This window comes from Mirounga leonina, unplaced genomic scaffold (genome assembly GCF_011800145.1).
Source record: "Mirounga leonina isolate KUSES-001 unplaced genomic scaffold, KU_Mleo_1.0 Mir_129, whole genome shotgun sequence".
NCBI classification, from domain to species: Eukaryota; Metazoa; Chordata; class Mammalia; order Carnivora; family Phocidae; genus Mirounga; species Mirounga leonina.
The window spans coordinates 48,559,165-48,573,562 of record NW_023270323.1 but is presented as its reverse complement, the minus strand read 5'-3'; the positions used below and the strand labels follow the sequence as shown (position 1 = coordinate 48,573,562).

Here is a 14,398-nt window from a genome sequence, read left to right as displayed (position 1 = left end):
CCTTCATAATAGCCTAAAGCATAAACAGTCCAAATTTCCATTAATACAAGAATGGTAACACAAATTGGGATATTCATACAATGGAATAATATGGAGCCATGAAAAGGTACAAACTAATGATACAGGCAACAACATGGATGAATCTCAAAAGCATTATGATGTATGATAGAGGACTTCACAAGAGTAAATACATACTGTATAGTTCTAGTTTATGAAGTTTTAGAAGAGGCAAAACTAATCTAGGTTTAAAAAATTTTAAGTGTGATTACCACTATGGGGGTGGTAGAGGGGCAGAGATTACCTAAAGGGAACATGAGGGAACTTTCTGGGGTGATGGTAATGTTCTATATCATGATAAGAGTTTGGGTTATAGGGGCGCCTGGGTGGCTCAGTTGTTAAGCGTCTGCCTTCGGCTCAGGTCATGATCTCAGGGTCCTGGGATCGAGCCCCACATCAGGGTCCCTGCTCGGTGGGAAGCCTGCTTCTCCCTCTCCACTCCCCCTGCTTGTGTTCCCTCTCTCGCTGTGTCTCTCTCTGTCAAATAAATAAATAAAATCTTAAATAAAAAAAAAAAGTTTGGGTTATACATGAATAAGCATTGGTTAAAACTCATCAAATAGTAAGCTATATATATTACCCTCCCACACAGAAAAACTATACTGTGAATTCAAATTAATGATATCCGTGATAAAGTGTTTAGAGGTAAAGTATACTGATGAATGCAACTCACCTTGAAATACATTTAAAAAAAGATGGACAGATAGATGTATTCATACACACATAACCACACACGAAAAGCAAAATATAGCAAATCCAGTTCAACCAGTTAAGAATTTATTCAATCTCTCACACTAACAACCTGACAAAAGAAGAGATGTGTTTACTTCTGTGCATAATTATTATTTACCTCAGTCTATTTTTTTATAATGTTCAGCATTCAATCAAAAACAGGAGGGGAATAGGGGAGACAGACCCATTGTCAAGAGATAAATAAGTCAACAGAAGCATACCCAGAAATGGCCCAAATGCTTAAGCTATCAGACAGGTACTTTAAAATAATTAAAATTAATATGTTCAAAGATATAGTAGAAAAGGTAGACACATGCATTAACAATGGGGAATTTCAGCATGTAAACAAAAGCTGTAACAAACTGCTGACTATTATCAGACTGGAGGCGCAATAGGGAAAGAAAAAAATGGGGAAGAAATATTTGAAGAAACAATGGTTGAATATTTTTCAATAATAAGGAAAGATAAACTATATATCTAAGAAACTCAGAGAACCCTAAACCAGATATATACAAAGAAATGCACAAAAGACACTTAATAGTCAGAAAAAGGAAAAAAATCAGCAGCCCTTTTACTAAGTGATAGGGCAATTTGCTATTTGAAATGCTTTATTTAATCACCATCGTATATTTCAAGCACTGACAATTTGCAAATAACTGAAGTGAAGTGATAAGTAATAAAGCCACATAAACATTTCACTTTTGATGAAAATCAAAAGTGAAGTCCCACAGGGGGAAAAAAAGAATCATAACACATTTGTAAATAAGAATGATTAGTTTTGGAATGCCACACACTATTGAAAATGCATAACAGTTCAATGCTTCCTGACCCTTCTATTTTGGAAAAGTACAACTCTCATTAGTAAAATATATATGGACTACCAATTTAACTTGAATTATTTTAAAACTCCAACATGCTATATTTGCAGCTGTCAGCTCAAATTAGGAAGACTAGGATGGAATGAGATTTCATTTGGAAACCCAGAATGTCTGCTTTCATAAGTAAATAACCCCATCAAATGACCCTGTGAGCTAATTACATTTGAGGATAATTTTTGTTAAATTAAATTTGTATAACTACTAATAAAACCATATAACAAATATGTAGATTGGGGCGCCTGGGTAGCTCAGTTGGTTAAGCATCCAACTCTTAATTTCCGCTTATGACGGCTCAGGTCACGATCTCAGGGTTGTGAGATTCAGCCCCATGTCAGGCTCTGTGCTGGGCATGGAGCCTGCTTAAGATTCTCTCTCTCCCTCTGCCCCTCCTCTCCCTCTAAAAAAAATGTAGATTAATAGAGTTCTAAATAACAGACTGCCATTGGATAATGTAAAAGATGTCATTGTATACATAGTTGCATGCCTTCCAAATAAATTTAAATGTCTTCAGGATAGAGCTAAGTTTAAAATAATTAGGGAGGGAAGTTTGTTTCTGGGCACAATTTAAACAATGTAAAAATCCTATAACGAATTTAAAAAATCTTTTTTAGACGAAATTTTTGAGAATAGTTAATATGAAATTTAGCAATAAGGAAAGTAAAACATATTTCTGGGGTTCTCAGTGTATATTCTCTGTATCAAGAATACCAGAGGGGCTTACTGAAAATGCAGGGGAAAAAATGCAGAAAACTGAGCCCACCCCTAAACTACTAAATTGGGGGTAGAGGGGTGGGAGATTACCAAGTATCTAATTTTTTTTTTTAAACTGGGTATCTAATTCTTAAAAGCACCAAGTGATATTTAAAAACTCTAAAAATCTGAGAACCACTAATCTAGATTAAAGCATGCTGAGTATGTCCAAAATTTAAAATCTTCTTTTTAAAACCAACACTTAAAGCTCCACTTTGGCCAAATAAGAAAAGTCAATATTAGGAATATTAAGAGGACAATACATTCAACTTAGATAAAAAATATAAGTAATACGTAAATAATAAACATTTGCGATTTTCCACAGTAAAAAATATATAGGAAGGGAGGAGGGATATATACGCAGAGCAGAGACAACTTTTAGGGCACTGAAAATACTCTAAATGTTATTATAAAGATGGATATATGTCAATATACATTTGCCTGGACCCAAAGAATGTGCAACACCAAGAATAAACCTAAGGTAAACTATGGACTTTGGGTGATTATGTATCAACACAGGTTCATTTTTGGTAAGAAACGTACCATTCTGTTGAGTGATACTGATAATGAGGGAGGCCATGCATGTGTGGGGAAGGAGGTATATGGGAAATCTCTATACCTTCCCTTCAATTTTGTTCTGAAACAAAAATCGCTCTAAAAATAAATTCTTAAAAAAAAAAAAAGAATATGGACTTTGGGTGATGATGATGTGTTAATGTCCACGGAATGTAACAAACATACTACTCTGGTGCTGGATGTAATGGTGGCGGGGAGAGGGGAGACAGGAAGTTGATGGGAATTCTGTACTTTCTACTTAATTTTGCTAAGAACTAAAATTGCTCTAAAAATAGCATCTATTAAAAAAAACTAAGTGAATACTAAACAAAAATGTATAGAAAAATATAAAGGACAAGTGAAACAGTGTATTATAATCTAAAAAATCTGGTTAAATATCAACTAAAGGATGAGAAATGAATATAATAGACAAAATTACATAACATTACTTCCAAGAGATCTAAAATCAATTTCATCTTATTACTGCCTGATGATTTTTACCACTTTTTTCAAAACTAGGTACATGCTTCAAGGAGAAAACCATTTTCTAAACTTCTGCCAAAAACAAACTAGTCTTCTTGCACATGCTGACTCAGTCCTTAAACATTTTTATTCAAGGATTTTCTTTTTGTGTAATGAAAAATTTACCTCTACTTATTTTATAATGGCTAGATGAAGGATATTCAAACATTTGAAATTATAGGACAATTATACATGTCCAATTAAATACAAGTTTAATTTTCAAGTATTAAACTTAACAATTTGGCATCAGTTTATTAACATTTACTTAAATTCCTAACAGAAATTCTAAAAAATTTTGGAAAAAAATTTTGGAGGGGCGCCTGGGTGGCTCAGTCGTTAAGCGTCTGCCTTTGGCTCAGGTCACGATCCCGGGGTCCTGGGATCGAGCCCCACATCAGGCTCCCTGCTCGGTGGGAAGCCTGCTTCTCCCTCTCCCACTCCCCCTGCTCGTGTTCCCTCTCTCACTGTCTCTCTGTCAAATAAATAAATAAAATCTTAAAAAAAAATTTTTTTGGAAAAAATGTGATAAAAATCCAATTCATATGATAGTCTAGTACATAAAATTCTAGTAACCACTCTTTTTTTTTTAAGATTTTATTTATTTATTTATTTATTTATTTGAGAGAGAGAATGAGAGAGAGAGAGAGAGCACATGAGAGGGGGGAGGGTCAGAGGGAGAAGCAGACTCTCCGCTGAGCAGGGAGCCCGATGTGGGACTCGATCCCGGGACTCCAGGATCATGACCTGAGCCGAAGGCAGTCGCTTAACCAACTGAGCCACCCAGGCGCCCTAGTAACCACTCTTTTAAAATTTTACTCAGCCACAGTCTTCACTATGAGTAACTCTCACCAACTAACAGATCTATTCAGACAGTATCAATTAGCAATAGGTTACTGTTCAACCAAAGATGCTATCTGGTCTGGAAAGGAGGACAAAAAGACCACAAATCAGCCACAAAGGTGGCATTCACGTGTAAAGAAACTGCTTGACCACTTAGCTTTGTTAATCACGCAAAACTATGACTTAGACACCAGATTCCTCAGCACAAATGTGAGTTTTTTTTTTTAACTCAAATTCCTTTCTTTGGCATTTAAGAAATTTAACAATTTCAAGAGGTACCTTCCTTTTTTTCTCTCAACTACTCTCTTAAGATGCATTAGCTCTAGCAAAACTGTTCTACTAATTTTCTTCAAACACACCAAGCATGCTTCTGCCACTCAGTTTTTGTCCCTGCTATTTGTCTGGAATGTGTTACCATCTATTTGTCTACCACAGTCTGAGCCTTCAAATTCCAGTCCAACTGTCACCTTCTCCACGAAACTTTTCTTGACGATCAAATTCATAGTATTTCTTTATCCAAAGAAACAAACGCAATCCTAGCATGCAATCCTAGTAACTGGCATTTAATTTATAAGTTATATATGATAATCTCAAATATTGTTTCTTCATATAAATGGAAATCCATTCCAGTGTTATTCTAGTATAAATCTACTTTCCCCAATGGACTAATACTATTTAAGGGCTGGTTTTAACAGCACCAATCACAGTACTCCTACCTTGGTAGGAAGTTTTGAATGTTTGATCTTAATAATTTTATTTATTTATTTTTATTTTTTAAAGTTTTTTTTAAGATTTTATTTATTTATTTGAGAGAGAGAGAATGAGAGAGAGCACATGAGAGGGGTTAGGGTCAGAGGGAGAAGCAGACTCCCTGTCGAGCAGGGAGCCCGATGCGGGACTCATCCAGGGACTCCAGGATCATGACCTGAGCCGAAGGCAGTCGCTTAACCAACTGAGCCACCCAGGCGCCTGATCTTAATAATTTTAAAACATGAAAAAAACACATATTATAGCAGTTCCCAACTTTTAAAATACCACATCATACGGGCGTCTGGCTGGCTGAGTCTGTAGAGCAGGTGACTTTTGATCATGCAGTTGTGAGTTCAAGCCCCACATGGTGTATAGAGATCACTTATAAAAAAAATAAAGAATAAACTAAAAAAATAAAATATCACATCATACACACACAAAAAAAGATAAAATATTTGTAACCTCCAAATATGGAGTCCCTCAGACTCCTATATTTAGGCACACCTGTAACTGTATGGAAGTACACTAGTTGGGAAGCTCTGCATTAATGTAAAAAAACAAATGCCGGGGTGAGAAATGAATATAATAGACAAAATTACATAACATTACTTCCAAGAGATCTAAAATCAATTTCATCTTATTACTGCCTGATGATTTTTACCACTTTTTTCAAAACTAGGTACATGCTTCAAGAAGAAAACCATTTTCTAAACTTCTGCCAAAAACAAACTAGTCTTCTTACACATGCTGACTCAGTCCTTAAACATTTTTATTCAAGGATTTTCTTTTTGTATAATGAAAAATCTATATATCTATATAGATACAGATATATATATAGATAGCTCATAAATTTACCCTTTGACCCAACAATTCCACTCCTAGAAATTTGCCCTGAAGATACACTTCTACAAATACAAAACACGTGAAACAAGGTTATTGACATTAGCATTATTTGTAATAGCAAAATATCAGAAACAATCTCAAATGTAACAATGAGACTAGCTGAATAAACTATGGCACATCTACACATACAGTACTAAAACACCACAAAAAAGAATTAAAAAAAGATTTCCAGATATGGAAATTTCCAAGTGAAACTGGAGTGACTTCCAAAATATACTAAGTGAAAAAAAAGCAAAGTACAAAAGAGTACATATAGTCTACATTTTTTTAAAAAAGATTTTGTTTATTTACTTGAGAGAGAGAATGAGCGGGGTGAGGGGCAGGGGGGAGAGAGAGAGAGAGAAAGAAGCAGACTCCCTCCTGAGCAGCAAGCCTGAGGCGGGGCTCAATCCCAGGACCCGGAGATCATGACCTGAGCTGGAGGCAGATGCTTAACGGACTGAGCCACCCAGGCACCCCAGTAGTTTACACTTTGAGTAAAAAGGGAGACAACACAGAAAGCACTGACCAAGAACTAATGAAAATGACAAGAGTTATTTATTTTTATTATAAGAAAGTATATGCCTGTACGAGTGGGGGAAGGAGCAGAGGAAGAGAGATCCTCCAGCAGGCTCCCTGATAAGCATGGAGCTGGACACAGATGGACGGGGGCGGGGTACGGGTGGCAGCCTCCCAGGGCCCTGAGATCATGACCTGATAGCCTGAGCCGAAATCAAGAGTTGGTCACTCAACCAATTGAGCCACCCAGGCACCCTGAAAATGATTACCTATAGTGCGTGGTTGCATGGAAAGGATAAGGATGGGAGTAAGGCTTCTGAAAAGTATAAGTTTTTATATAGTACTGACTTTTGAACCATGTAAAATTAAATAAAAAGAATGAAGTAATCCCTAAAATTAAATACTCCAATTCAACAACAGAAAAACCAAACCAATTAAAAAATGGGCCAAGGACCTGAATAGACATTTCTCCAAAGAAGATACACAAATAGCCAACAAGCATGAAAAGATGCTAAACATCACTCATCAGGGAACTACAAATCAAAACTACAATGAGACATCATCCCACACCTGTTAAATATAGCCACTATCAAAAACACAGAAGGGGTGCCTGGGTGGCTCAGTCAGTTGGGCGTCTGCCTTTGGCTCGGGTTGTGATCCCAAGGTCCTGGGATCGAGCCCCACATTGGGATCCTTGCTCAGCAGGGAGCTTGCTTCTCCCCTGTCTGCTGTTCCCCCTGCTTCTGCTTGCTCTCTCCCTCTCTGTCAGAGAAATAAATAAAATCTTAAAAAACAAACAAAAAAACCACCAAAAATAATAAGCACTGGTGAGGATCTGGAGAAATTGGAATCCTTGTGCACTTCTGGTGCAGCTGCTATGGCAACAGTAATTTTCTAATTTTCAAAAAAATTAGAAATGGAACCATCATATGATCCAGCAGTATATATTCTGGGTATACATGCAAAAGAATTGAAAACAGGATCTCAAAGAGATACCCAGGTTCACTGCAGTATTCTTCACAATAGCCAAGAAGGAGAAGCAACCTAAATGTCCATCAACAGATTACTGTATAAAGAAAATGGTATATACGCACAACGTATTATACAGCCTTTAAAAAGAAGAAAATCCTGTCATATGCTACAACACGGATAAGACTTGAGGACATTTTGCTAAGTGGAATAAGCCAGTCACAAAAAGATGCTATGTGATTCCACTTATATGAGGTATCTAAAGTAGTCAAACCCCTAGAAACAGAAAATAGAATGGCGGTTGCCAGGGGTGGGGTGGGGCGGGGGGGGGGGGGGGGGGGAGTTATTCACAGGATACAGAGTTTCAGTTCTGAAAGATGAAAAAGTTATAGAGGTTTGTTGTATTAACAATGTGTACATATGTGGAAGGGGCAGAGGGAGGCTCACAAAGAAACAAGGCATATAGTTGACAGTGCTGTACTGTAGACTTAAAAATGGTTAAGATGGTAAATTTTATGTTGTGTGTTTTTAGCACAATAAAAAAAAAGCAAGAATCACATTGATCAGTGGAAATAAAAAGTATTGTGTGTATAAAAATTAAATACAAACAGAAAGAAAAAAAACAACTGTATATAAAATTGATAATGTAATCACTTGGACAAAAGAATTCAAATTCAAGTAACTAACAAATACAGTACTCTATACAACCTTAGAGGAACAACAAAACTGCAAAAAATCTTCCAAGGGATACTGGTATAGTATTGAATTTTGTCTGAGTTTACAGCAGGGTAGTACAAGGAAATAAATTTATCAAAGTTAAGGGAAAACAGGATTTATACTGTAGAAGAAGGATGATACAAATATGGAATGGAGGAAGTTTAGGAAAAACTGTGGGGCTGTTTTTGTTTTGTTTTGTTTTGTTTGTTTTAAGTAACCTCTGCCCCCAACATGGGGCTTGAACTCACAACCCCGAGATTAAGAGTCACATGCAGAGGGTGCCTGGGTGGCTCAGTCAGCTCCGGGTCCTGGGATCCAGCCTCACATTGGGCTCCATGCTCAGCGCAGAGTTGGCTTGTCCCTCTCCCTCTGCTCCCCCGACCCTGCTCTCTCTCTAAAGTAAATAAATAAAATCTTAAAAAAAGGAAAAAAAAAAAAAAAGGATCTGCATGCTCTACTGCCTGAGCCAGCCAGGCGTCCCTGTGGTGTTGGATTTTAACTGACCAGAATGAACTCATAATTTAAAGTATGTATATTTCCTAGCTCTACACTCTGATAGGGCCTGAAAAATTACATCCTACTACCTATGTGAACCCAATGCCCATGCCCAGACCTTGGTTTATAAACACCACTCTCTAACTAAAATGGAAATAGGACCCTGTGGAAAAAATGACCTATCCAAATCTGGGGCAAGAAAGCACAAGGTGAACATGTTGCACCAGAAAACAAAGAAGTGCTCAAAGACTCAGAGAGACATCAAAAAGATACTAGATGTTTCAAAAGGACACCAAAGCCAGCATGCTCATTTTGGGATAATTTGACTCTCAAAGGGAATAAAGACAGTAGACTATAATGCACTGAATGAAGAATCCATGAATAATTTTTTTAAAAAGGGGAGCAGGTGGGGTGCCTGGGTGGCTCAGGTGGTTAAGCATCTGCCTTCGGTTTGGGTCATGATCTCCAGGTCCTGGGATTGAGCCCCATGTTGGGCTCCCGGCTGGCTCAGCGGGGAGCCTGCTTCTCCCTCTCCCTCTGCCTCTCCCCCTGCTTGTGTGCTCTATTTCCCTCTCTCAAATGAATAAATAAAATCTTAAAAAGGGGGGGTAGGAGGGGGAAGGATCTTTTCTACAGAGGAAGGCCAGCTAACACATGTAGAAGGAATGATAGAATTTAAAAAAGGCAACATTTTATAATCACCAAAGTGGATACTAAAACAGTTAAGTAAAAATTGTTAGAAAACAAATTATTCTTACAAACTGTCACTTTAAATATTACTTAGTAATTGCAAAGCTGGGAAAGGTATATTTACAATGGAAAGAGTTGGACCAATTGTAACCAAGTGATCAAACTTAGCATAACCAACAGGACAAAATGACATTCTGTGCCTCCTGATGATGCAAAGGAAACTAACTATACATCACCACTTGCATTGTAAAGTACACACCACAAAAAGTTCAACCTAAGCACAAGGAAATGAGAAAGACAGATTATGGCACTCCTATGAGACCAATGCTTCAAAAATGTCACATCATGAATGACTCTCCCCCCCCCCTTCCAACAACGGTGACAGAATTTTTTTTTTTTAAGATTTTATTTATTTGACAGAGAGAGACACAGCGAGAGAGGGAACACAAGCAGGGGGAGTGGGAGAGGGAGAAGCAGGCTTCCCGCCAAGCAGGGAGCTCAACACTGGGCTCGATCCCAGGACCTGGGATCATGACCCGAGCTGAAGGCAGATGCTTAATGACTGAGCTGCCCAGGCACCCCAGAACTTTCTAAATTAAAAAGGAGACTAAAAAGGGGCGCCTGGGTGGCTCAGTCAGTTAAGCCTCCAACTCCTGATTTCAGCTCAGGTCATGATCTCAGGGTTCTGAGATGGAGCCCTGCATCAGGCTCCACGTTCAGCAGGGACTCTGCTTGAGATTCTCTCTCCCTCTCCTTCTGACCCCCTCCCCTGCGCACACGTGCTCTCTCTCTAAAACAAATAAAAATCTTTAAAAAAGGAGACTAGGGGAGGCTGGATGGCTCAGTTGTTAAGCGTCTGCCTTCAGCTTGGGTCATGATCCCAGGGTCCTGGGATTGAGCCCCACATCGGGTTCCCTGCTCCTTGGGAAGCCTGCTTCTCCCTCTTGCACTCCCCCTGCTTGTGTTCCCTCTCTTGCTGTGTCTCTCTGTCAAATAAATAAAATCTTTAAATAAATAAATAAAATAAAATAAAAAAGGAGACTAAAGAGACATGACATATGCAAATGATCCTATACTGAAACTTGGAAAGAGGAAAAAATCCAATTTTTAAAAAGTCATTTTTAACTGATGGTTGCCAGAAGGGAGGGGCTGGGGTAAATGCAAAATGAGTGAGGGGGGCATGTGAGGTAGAGGATTCTAATCATGGAATGAAAAAGTCACAGGGATAAAAGGTACAACATAGGCAATATAGTCACTGATATTTTAATACCATTGTATGGTAACAGATGTAACATACAGACCTATGCAATCACTATGTTGCATACCTGAAACTAATATAACACTGTGTGTCAACAAAAAAACTTAAAAATTAAAAAATAAATAAAAAAATTAACAGTCATTTTTAGGACAACTGGGAGAACTTTATTATGGACAGTATAACAGATAACACTGTACCAATGTTAAGTTTGGAGTGTGATAACAATCACTCTTCTAAGAACACTGAAGCATTCACAGGGAGAATGTCGTGATGTCTGTAGGTACAAAAAAGTGTATCATGTCTGGGCGCCTGGGTGGCTCAGTTGGTTAAGCGACTGCCTTCGGCTCAGGTCATGGTCCTGGAGTCCGAGGATCGAGTCCCGCATTGGGCTCCCTGCTCGGCAGGGAGTCTGCTTCTCCCTCTGAACCTAACCCCTCTCATGTGCTCTCTCTCATTCTCTCTCTCTCAAATAAATAAATAAAATCTTTAAAAAATAAATAAATAAATAAAATGTTTAAAAAAAAAAGTGTATCATGTCTGTCTCCCTCTGTGTGTGTATGGAGAAACAAAAGCAAACAAAGGTGACAAAATGTTAACAACTGGTAAACCTAAGTTAAGGGATATAGGTGCTGAAGGTACAATTTTTCCAACTTTTCCAGAGGTCTGAAATGTCTCAAAATAAAAAGTTGAGGTAATTCTTAAATAGGAGGAAGGAGTGGAAAAAACATCATAATTAGCCAGCAATAGTCTCCAGTAAAAATTCAAATAATAAAAGAAACAGGATTCTAAGATCAAATCATGAGATTCCCACATAATTTCTCCCTACCTAGCCCATAAAAAAATTCCTACGAATTTTTCTTACAGTATTTAAAATAAATTTCACAAATCTGACAAGTTGGCTGCAAATATATACTATTATTTTTGAAATTAAGTGTTTTTCAAATTTATGAATACCGCTACAAAGTCTACAGTTAGTATACTCTGACTTGTCAAAGAGCTCCTGTGATAGATTAAAGATGGCTACAAATTCTTTCTTTCTTCTTCCATTGAGAAGTAGTCATTTTTTTCTCCCCTTGAATGTAGATTGGGCCATGAGTACTTTAACCAACAGAGTAAGATAGATGTGACATTGCCAATTCTGAACCAAGCCTTTAAAAAGTACTGGCAAATTCCTCCATGGTGTCTTAGAGCCTGAGTCCAACTACCCTGCGAGAGAGACCATGTAGAGAAGCCCCAAGATTACATCACAGATAGGAAAAAGGCCCAGCTGAGTCCAACCTTACAGCTGTTCCTACCAAAGCACAAAGTGTTTGAGAGAAACCAGTGTGGATTTTCTAGACCAGTTTAGACACCAGTTGAATAACTGAATCAGCACAGTAAGGAACATGGAGAAGAATACTCAAGTCAGGCCAAGCCTGCCCAAATTCCTGATTCACAAAATTGTGAGATAAAGAAGGAAAGTGGCAGGGCGCCTGGGTGGCTCAGTTGGTTAAGCAACTGCCTTCGGTTCAGGTCATGATCCTGGAGTCCTGGGATCGAGTCCCGCATCGGGCTCCCTGCTCAGCAGGGAGTCTGCTTCTCCCTCTGACCCTCCTCCCTCTCATGTGCTCTCTCTCTCTCCTCTCATCCTCTCTCTCAAATAAATAAATAAAATCTTTAAAAAAAAAAAAAAGAAAGTGACAGATGTCAAAGGTAGAAGCAACCCAGATGTCCATTGACAAATGAATGGATAAACAAAAGATGCTTTATATATACACAGTGAAATATTATCTAGCCCTAAAAAGTAAATTCTGACATATACTATATGGGTGAACCTTGAAGACATTATGCTAAGTGAAACAAGCCAGTCACAAAAGGACAAACACTATTATGATTCTACTTATATTAGGCTCTTAGAGTATTTAAATGCAGAGACACAAAGTAGAAAGGTGGTTGCCCCTGCTAGGGGAAGGGGGAAAGAGTTACCATTTTTTTAAGATTTCATTTATTCATTTGAGAAAGAGAGAAAAAAAAAAAGAGCACTCCCACAAGGGGGGGGAAGGGCAACAGAGAGGGAGAGGTAGACTCCAGCTAAGCAGGGAGCCTGATGCAATGCAATGCCTGGCTGATGTGATGCCAGGCTTGATCCCAAGACCCTGAGATCATGACCTGAGCTGGAGGCAGACCCTTAACCACTTGACCCACTGAACCACCCAGGTGCCCCAAGAGTTACTGTTTAATGGGTACAAAGTTTCAGTTGGAAAATATGAAAAAGTTTTGGACATGAATGGTAGTGATAGTTGCACAACAATGTGAATGCACTTGATACCACAAAACTACTCTTAAAAATGATTAAAATGGGGACGCCTGGGTGGCTCAGTCGGTTAAGCATCTGCCTTCGGCTCGGGTCATGATCCCAGGGTCTTGGGATCGAGTCCCACATCGGGCTCCCTGCTCAGCGGGGAGTCTGCTTCTCCCTCTGCCTGCTCTGCCTGCCACTCCCCCTGCTTGTGCGCGCTCTCTCTCTGATAAATAAATGAATAAAATCTTAAAGATTAAAATGGCAAAATTTATGTTATATATATTTTACCATAATAAAATTAAAAAAAAAAACACTGCTGTTTTAAACCACTAGGCTTGGGGTAGTTTGTTACATACCAACAAATGAGCAGAACAGTTCCTCTACACAAATGCAAGTCTAAAATAAGAACTGTGCTACAGTTAGCATTACTTCCCAAATACATATTGGCTATATTATAGGGCTTCATTTTAAGAAATCCTGCCTATTTAATTTTTTAATTTCCTAGCAGCATCTTCTGCAAAGAAGATTTAATACAAATATTAAAATAAAATATGCAAACAGATTTTAGACTCGAAGTTAATACTGAATTATATGTAAAATTAGCATCCTATGTGGCATTTAGGGATAAATTAAAAATCTTTTATGGAAGTGAAAATAATTATAACCAAAGTAGGTATTTCTGGGATCCACCTGGAGGAAAGGAACGGAAAGAATTCATGGCCTTCCTGCCCCTAATCTATTCTTCCCCTCACAACCTACATTTGATGAGAAAAGAGAGATGCCCTACCTTAAGTCAAGCCACCACATCCTAATTCCGAACTGTATCAAACAAGCTATACTACAGAAAGCAGAAGTGAGAGTGTGGGGCAGAGAGAATGGTTGACACAAAGAGAAAAGTGACAGAAAAATACAAAAAAAATACATAAATAACACCTGGTGGGAGAAAAATGGGGGACATATTCAGAACAATGAAACCTTGTTATTTAAGCTTTCCTAATTCTTAGCACCAAAATAGTATGAATTTTTATTTGATTCTGTGACTGAATGAATACGGCAGATCTGGGTATGAAGTTAATAGCCAGAGAACTGTCTGGGGTACTGAACTCTGACACCAGGTAATAAGAAGTGGATATAAGAAACAATCTTGAGGGCCCCTGGCTGGCTCAGCTTGAGTGTGCAACTCCTGATCTCAGGGTGGTGAGTTCAAGCCGCAGGTTGGGTGCAGACATTACTTAAATAAATAAATACTTAAATCTTCAACTGGTCCGTCCTTCTCTCTAAAAATGAAGGCTTATAAGGACTTTCTACTTCCAAAATAGCAAGGAAGGAAGGAATAAAATGTGAGTAGCATGTAGTTCTATATTAATACATGATTTGAAACCGATGTGTATAACAAACTGTGGGCAGAAGCACTTAATGGAGCTATGTACAACAGTGTTTATAGGTGTATTTTGAATGTGTTATAAAAGTTATCAGACATGACTGCTACATTAGTTTCAGAAT

At 38.2% G+C, this 14,398-nt stretch overlaps 1 protein-coding gene across 3 annotated transcripts in view; it reads right to left on the bottom strand.

The window, feature by feature from the left end:
• The window catches only part of PDS5A (PDS5 cohesin associated factor A), a 132,918-nt gene that overhangs the window by 113,708 nt on the left and 4,812 nt on the right, over positions 1-14,398 (bottom strand). The gene's annotated exons all lie outside the window — the stretch shown is intronic.